The sequence below is a fragment of the Apus apus genome, chromosome 7 (assembly GCF_020740795.1).
Source record: "Apus apus isolate bApuApu2 chromosome 7, bApuApu2.pri.cur, whole genome shotgun sequence".
In the NCBI taxonomy this organism is placed as follows: Eukaryota; Metazoa; Chordata; class Aves; order Apodiformes; family Apodidae; genus Apus; species Apus apus.
The window spans coordinates 3429599-3436875 of record NC_067288.1 but is presented as its reverse complement, the minus strand read 5'-3'; the positions used below and the strand labels follow the sequence as shown (position 1 = coordinate 3436875).

The window sequence follows — 7277 nt, the reverse complement described above, 5'->3', positions numbered from 1 at the left end:
GCAGGCAGGGCTGAGGGATGAGAGATGGTTTTTTGAAAGCATCTGCTTTCCTCTCTTCCTCTGCTTTATAACCTGTTTTTTTGTAGAGACTGAGGGAGGAGCACGCTGTTTTATGAGCAGCTTGGAAGTCGAAGGTAATAAAGATTAATTTTTTAAATAATTCCTTGCATTATCTTTTAATTTCCTGTGGCAAGGTTTGACTTTTAAATCTGCAAACGGAGTTAACCTCGAACGTGCTCGTTCCTTTGGAAGCAGCAGCCAAAGGAGCTGCAGGACTTGGTGAAGGTGGGAGAGGCCCCAGAGTTGAGCCTGGAATCCCAGCCTCTCCTGGATGTGCCACAGACTGTTCCCTGGCTAAAAGGATCTGTTCAGGTCTGCAGCACCAGGCTGTATCTTCATCCCAGATCTAATTCCTGCTGCAACTCGTGGTGTCCATTTTGGTTCCTGCCATGGATGGTAAGGATGAAGCTCCCCTTAGGAGGAAGGAGGCCAGCATGCAGAGACTCCAGCCCTAGCTTGCTTTGACCACTGACCTTCTTCCCATAGCTTGTTCTTCAACCTGTGGCTGTGCTGGCTTCTCAAGCTTGCTCTGAACTTCTGACCTACCCTGCAGAAGATGAGGTGGAGGCAGAGAGCAGCTGTTGTGGAGGGCCAGCCAGTGTGGACAGGAACGTTTTGGCTCCCACAAGTATGAAAGAAGGTGAAGTTCAAGTGCCTTGTGTGGGCTTTGGGGAGGCAGAGGGGAAGCTGAGCAAAGGGGGAGCAGAACAGGAGTGTTGGTCATGGCCTGAAAAGGCCTTTTACTGGATGACATCCCTCCTGTGTTGGAACCAGGATTGGGATAAGGATTTTGGGAGGTGTCTGGGTATGGGGAAGAGCCAAATTGTGCATGGGGAGTGCTCTGGCCCAGGCAGCTCCTGGCTGCCTCTGGCAGATGCCATCTGGAGCAGGTGCTGGGCACACCTGGGTGTCTGTGTGCTTTGGCAGCCCCCTGATGGGCAGCCCTGCTGACCCAGTGTGGGGGGTCACTGTGCTCCCCCTCCTCAGAGTGCTTCTCTGCATGGTTGGAAGGTGAGCTCTGCATCATGGCAGAGGGACTCTAGGCTTGACCCAGCCCCATGGCTACTCCTACATCTCCCCTTGCTCCTGGGAAGAGGAGAAGTACATCCCAGCTCATCCCCGGGTGTGAAGGTCAGTTGCCCCACGCCAGCTCATCTCTGGTGGCATTTTTCTGGACAAAGCTGTCCCTGGTGAAGTCTGGGGCACAGGACAGGGGGATGTGGGTGGCTCTGCTTTTAGGGGCTGTCCAACTGTTGGCACTGGCCATCCCACTCGCAGCAATAACCGTGGTTTGGGTTCTGGTTTTGTACTTTGGCAGCAAGCTGAGGTCTCATCCTGCTGGGCAAGCTTCATCCAACCTGGTCTTCTGCTTTCTGAGGGAGAGACAAAAAGCTTTGGTGCACGTGGCTTGTGCAGGTCTTGTCCTCAGCTCTCTTTTTTGATTACCCATCTGTTCAAGTCTTGGCCAAAAAAAAAAAGACCCTGCCCTCTGCCAGCAGAAGAAGACAAGAGTCCTTTATGGATGCACCTGATCTCAGAGGGGGGGGGAAACTGAGGCACAAAGAGGTGCCTCAGCCAAAAAGAAGCCTCAATTGCTAAAGTTACCAGGTGTCAGAAAAACTGGGGGGGCAGTTCCATGTTTTTAATAGCTGCCCAAAAGCAGAAGCCTCTCCTGTTGCAGTGGGTGGCTCTTTTTTCTTTTTCCTCCCGAAGTCACAGGGAGAAAAATGGAAATAAAAAGCAGGAGGGAGAGAGCTGTTAAAAAGCTTAAAGCTGTCACAAGGCATTGGTTAGTTTATGTGCAGTCAAGTAGACAAACAAGTTTTCAGCTTGTTGGTTGGAGCCGAGGAGCAGGGGGGGTTTTTTTTTGTGTGATAAATATGTTTTATAGGTCTTTTATGGGATTATTTTTTTTTTAAATGGCTGTCCCAATAAATTATTTACCAGGGTAATAAAAGATCAAGGAAATTGTTCCAACCGTTTCACCGAGCACCTAAAGCCCCAGTTTTTACTGGGGTAGAAGGACCCTCTGGATTCTTGTGGCCCGGTGCAAGATGCTCCAGGTGAGCTGTTTGTCTGGGGTGTTCTCCTGAGGGCCAGGTCCCCAGGCAGCCCCAGCACTCAGTGCATCACCAGGAGGTCCCAGGGGCCTGACACTGCTTTTCAGCCCCTTTGCATGTGCTCCTGGAGATGAATAGTATTTCCCTTCCACCACTAGCTCTCGTGGCTGCGAGTCTCTTGGTGGTTTCTGACTCTTGAAGCTTCCAAAAGGTCTCAGAAACGTAATGGTCCTTCCTGGTGTGAAATGGGAGGTAGATACCACTGAGGCAGCAGCAAGGAGTTTGAAGAACAGCCTCAAAAGGCTGCCACATTGTCCTGCCATGGAGGTAATGGGGACCTCCTCCCACCCCAGGTGTCTGGATGGGCATGTTTCTCCTTGCTTGGTACCAGCCCCAGGGAAAGGCCAGGTTCTCCATGGCAGACAAGGCCAACATAACCTCTACAGGGGTTAAATAAAAATGTGTGTAATTCCAGCCACAGAGTCTATAAATACATCTTTGGGGCATTGGACCAGGCTTGGGTCACTCTCTTTCCTTCTTCTCCATCCAAGAGGATGGAAGAAGGAGAGGGCTGGGGGTCCTACCAAGGGTCAGGACAGCAAAAATACTTTGGCTGCATCCCAGACTTTCTGGAGTGAATGGGATTAGATTTAACCCCTTGTAGGGTTGGAAAGCTAGCCAGTTGTTCATGCAGCAGCTTTTGTAAGGACTCTGGGTGAGAAAGGTGCATCCCTCTGTGGTGTGTTGGTCATAAATACATTTAGACAGGATTTTAGAAGCAATTTCTGAGGTTTGAAAGAGAACTCCAGAGCAACCTTCAAAAAGGCTGGTGGGTGGGAAATGACAGCCACTCTTTCAAGATAGCTCAGATTCATAGGAAGGATTATTCATTCCGAGCCTTTCCAGAGGGGAGAGTCTTTGGGTATCTGATGTGTTGAAGTGGGACTGAGTGGATCTTTGTGTTGGCTTTAGCTTGTATTAATTCCATGCCTCAGGCCATCTGCTGTCCTCTGTGGGGTGCAGGGAGAAATCCTCGTTTCCATTGATGCTTCATTTGACTCCTGGGCTTGGTGGTGGTTCTGCTGCTCTCTAAGGTGGTGGAGAGTGGCCACAGCTGGCAACACAGCTGGGGATAGGGAGAAGCTTCCCTTGTCGGCCAGCAGGGAGAACAAGGCTTTATTTGGCTTCCTTCTGGTGCCTGAAGGCTTCCTCAGATCTTCCAATTTTCTGGAATAATTCCCCTGCTGGCTTTAGGAAACCCACAGAGCTGCTCATCTCCTTTGTTTGCTTCCTGTGCCACATTCTGGTGGTGGCTGTTGGGCTTTCCTTGGGCTGGTCCTGCAGCCTGGGGCACGACCAGATCTTCCAGTCTAACAGTAGCACTGGGATGGAGGTCCTGGGCAGCTCCTGGATGTCCTGAGCTACCCTTATGACCTGTCCTAAGCCTGGAGAGGGGGGAAGGTGAGATAAAAGGGGCTTTCTCCCTGAATCTGGGAGCTGGCTGAGCAGGAACAGCCCCACAGCACCCATTCCCTTGGCTGGTAGCTGTCCAAGTTTCGGGGGGTGTTGGCTGCACCCCAGAAGATGTCAGTGCTAGTGCCCACTTCTGTGGTGCTTCCCCAGTGAGTGGCCTAAACTGGGCTGAAGGCTCAAAGCCCATGAATCATTAAAACTGTAGCCTGGGAGAGGTTTAAACTAGAGGTGGGTGTTTTGCTGGGTGATGTTTGCTGAGGTCAAAGCTGTGTGGTGGTTTGGCTTCCTGGCTGGCAGCTGGGTCTCCACCAAGCTTTCCATCAAGGGGAGCAGAGGCTGGGAGTGTCTGATGTTCGGCTTTGAAGAAAAAAAAGGACACATCTCCTCACATTCCCCCTTATTAATTGTAAACACACCCTGCCAGTTTGGGAATGACGTGAGTTTGAGCGAAGATTTGAGCCAGCATGTGGAGCAGGCATGAGAAGCTCAGGTGGTGTGTGTGGGGCAGGCTCAGCACCTCCTCCTGCCTGCTGCAGGCTATGCAGCACAGCTTTGGTGGCATGTCCTCCTGGCTCACCTCCCCGTGGTGGGAATTGGACTGCACAGCGTGGAGAAGGATGGGGTGTCTGCCAGCAGCCTGCAAGCCACCTTCCCCTTGGGAGGACAGGGGAGACAGGCTGGGGTGGGCACCTGCACTATGGAGGTGAGCAGCCCCAGCACTGCAGGGATCCCAAATCCATCTCTGTTGGAAGATCTGTCCGTGTGGTTGCACAGGGGTTGCCCGTGCCCAGAGGGGGGCTGGTGGCACCAGCTGCTCTTGCAGTGCTTTGCTCTGGTCTGTGATCTCCCCGTCACGGGTGCCGGGACAGGACGTGTGAGGAGCTGCTCCTCGGAGCAGCTTTCCGAAGCAAGGACTCGATCTGGACCAGCATCCTGGGCTCTGGCTGGCTGCTGCTGCCCCTGAGCTTTGCTCCAGCCTGTCTCCCTGCTGGAGCATCAGTCGAGAGAAGCCGAGGGAGGTGAGAGGCTCCCGGGGTCCTTGTGGTCCCGGGGGGCTGGCGAGAGCCTGGCGTGCAGGGCTGCTCCCGCGGGCCTGGGGGGGAAGGCCAGTGCTCAAGACTGGAGGGCGTTGGAAATCCAGACCCTGCCAAGGTGCAGGGAGCAAAAGCAGGGCAGGATCTGCATTTCAAAGCTCTGTCTGCAGGCGGGGAGGCGCGGGCTGCCTGCCAAGGCAGAGCACGAGCTGGTTGAGCTATGGTGTCTGGGAGCCCCTCGCCCACCCGCTCTGCCTGGGGGGCACGGTCAGAGGGAAGCTTTGTAACCCCCTACTAATTGCAAGCTGCTCAGCCTCGGGGGTGATGTCTGCTGACACGGGCTCTGGCAGATGAAGATGTCTTGAAGTCAGGCTTTGCTGTCAAATGGTCCTTCACCTGCCCACTGATGGCAGAAACGTCCCTGTTCCTGAATCAGGGCTGGCCCTGCCAGCACTAGGAGGTCCTCCTAGGCAGAGCCAGGTCCTACCTTAAAATATCTCTGGTCCAGGTGGGAGAGGCAGCTGCAGGAGGTGAAAGAAAACCCAGTGGGAATGAAATCTTTTGTGGTTTTGTCTTCCAGTTGTAGCAGGGATTGAGTTGGGAATGGCTGGACACAACCAGAGCTCCAGCCTGGCCACAGTTGCTGGGCAAGGTGGCCTCCTTCATTGCATAAGTCCTTCCAAAAAAACAAAAACCCAAACCCCTGTGTTTTCTTTTGGCTGTGAATTAGGTTGTGGTTGTTTTGGTTTTTTTTTTACTTGGTGTTTTCAGGAAAGATAAATACTAGAGGGTGGGGGATTTGGGGCAGAACAACACGATTTTCATTTCTCTGTGCTCACCAGCTCGCTGGGAGATGGAGCATCTCCTCCTCAGTGCTGCTGGGTGCCATCACACTCCCAGGGTAACCACTGGGACCATCAGCAAATCCTCATTTCTGAGTGACTCCAGCCTGCCCTGCCTGGCTGGGGTTGTGGCAGGCTTGGTTTGCCAACATCTTCTGGTGATGGGTGAGCAGACCTTTGTGTTCCTTGGCAGCCCTGCTGATATCCAGCCTCTCAGGATCCTGATATCCAGCCTCTCAGGATCCTGATATCCAGCTTGTGTTGGAACCTTGCGTGCCTCAAAGGGGCTGGAAGGAGGGGCAGTTGTTGGGGCAGATGCTTCCTCTAGGGAGCAAATTAAAACAGGGCAAGGCTGTAGTTGGACATAACGAATAAGGCAGCTTAATGTCGTTCACTCCCCATCAGCAAATTGAGGGGGGAGCAGGGGTGGTTTTTATGAAGAATACTGTGCCATGTTTGTCCAGGTCAACCACCATTCCAGGTCACCAGTGCACTGTTATTTACATCTCAGAGGGCAAAAAATTAGAAGGAAAGCTGACAAATCCCATCTGTGCCACTCCAAACACCTCAGTTCACTTGGGCTGTGGTCCAGAAAAATCTCTTCAGTGTGCACTAACACCTTCCCAGGTCAACAGGGGCTTTGCTGGTGACATCAGGAGCCATGTGTCATGGCAGGGAGCCAGGGAGGACCTTCCTCTTGACCCCTGTCTTTGCAGCATCCTCATGAGAGCCTCTGCAAGGTACCCCCTCTTGGTGATGCCAGATTTGATCATGGCTGGGCCTGGGCTGAGCTGTTACTATCATTTTATTTTTGTTTCTTAATTCAGTGACCCTGTCTGTGAGAAAAGGAAGCCTTCCTGGAAATGTGGATTTGCTCCTTCCTTCTGGAGGATGTCACCCTGAGGCAGGACATCTTTTCTCAGAAAAAAAAAGAGGTACTTTGGGGTTGCTGGGATGTAAAAGCAAAGCCCTTCAGTCACAGGGCCAGCCTTAGGCCAGTCTCACTTGCAAGGCTGCATCTACACAGTCTTGCTCCTGGAGATCTCAGTCCCAGCTGCCAGCACTGGTGTGGCTGTGGGACCCGGGTGAGGTTCTCCTGAGAGTGGCAGAGCCCTCTCTTGATGGGCCTCTTTAAAATGCCCCTGTGGGCAGGAGAGTGGGGTGGGATGAGCTTCTCCTGCAGCTCAGGGGACTCCTCCAGATGGCAGGGGGCTGGCGAGCAGCCCCATGGCTGGGACCAGAGCTGCACCCAGCATGGTCACCACCATTGCCAGGCTGCCCCACTCTGCTGTGGCAGGGCTGAGGACCACTCTGGCCACCAGCACTGTGGAGATGTAGGGGATGCCACCTCGTGCTGGCATGCAGGGAGTCACACCATCAGCACACACTTGTGCACTTGCTGTTTTACAAACCTTGGCTGGGTCATTAACGGAGGAAGGAAATAACAAAAAGCAAGGGCTTCAAATGAATCCCAGAGGGATTCCCTGTAGCAATTAGCTTTATGCTTGAAAACATATTTCCAATCTTTACTGTCTGCTCTCTGCATTTGAAATCATTTTCTACCCAATAAACCTTAGTAGCCCCCGAACATCATTTCAGCGACGCGTTAATTAACAACAAGGCGAGCGGGTGGTTCCAAAGCTGAGCAAAACCCAACACAGATATGAGGCAGCGTTTGGGAGCTGCTCACTGTGTGGGAGCAAGTGCTTGATGTAGGACATTACCTACAGCCCAGTGGGCAGCTTCTGCTTTGGATAATCCCCCTGGAATTTGCGAGGAGATGTAGCTCTTCCTCCCGCGGAGCACGT

General features: G+C 52.9%; 1 long non-coding RNA gene across 1 annotated transcript; it reads left to right on the top strand.

The window, feature by feature from the left end:
• Window positions 1-367: 367 nt before the first annotated feature.
• On the top strand, window positions 368-6395 carry LOC127387103 (uncharacterized). The gene is made up of 3 exons (XR_007890051.1): window positions 368-456; window positions 547-700; window positions 6297-6395. It is a non-coding gene; the product is annotated as an uncharacterized LOC127387103 (long non-coding RNA).
• Window positions 6396-7277: the final 882 nt, after the last annotated feature.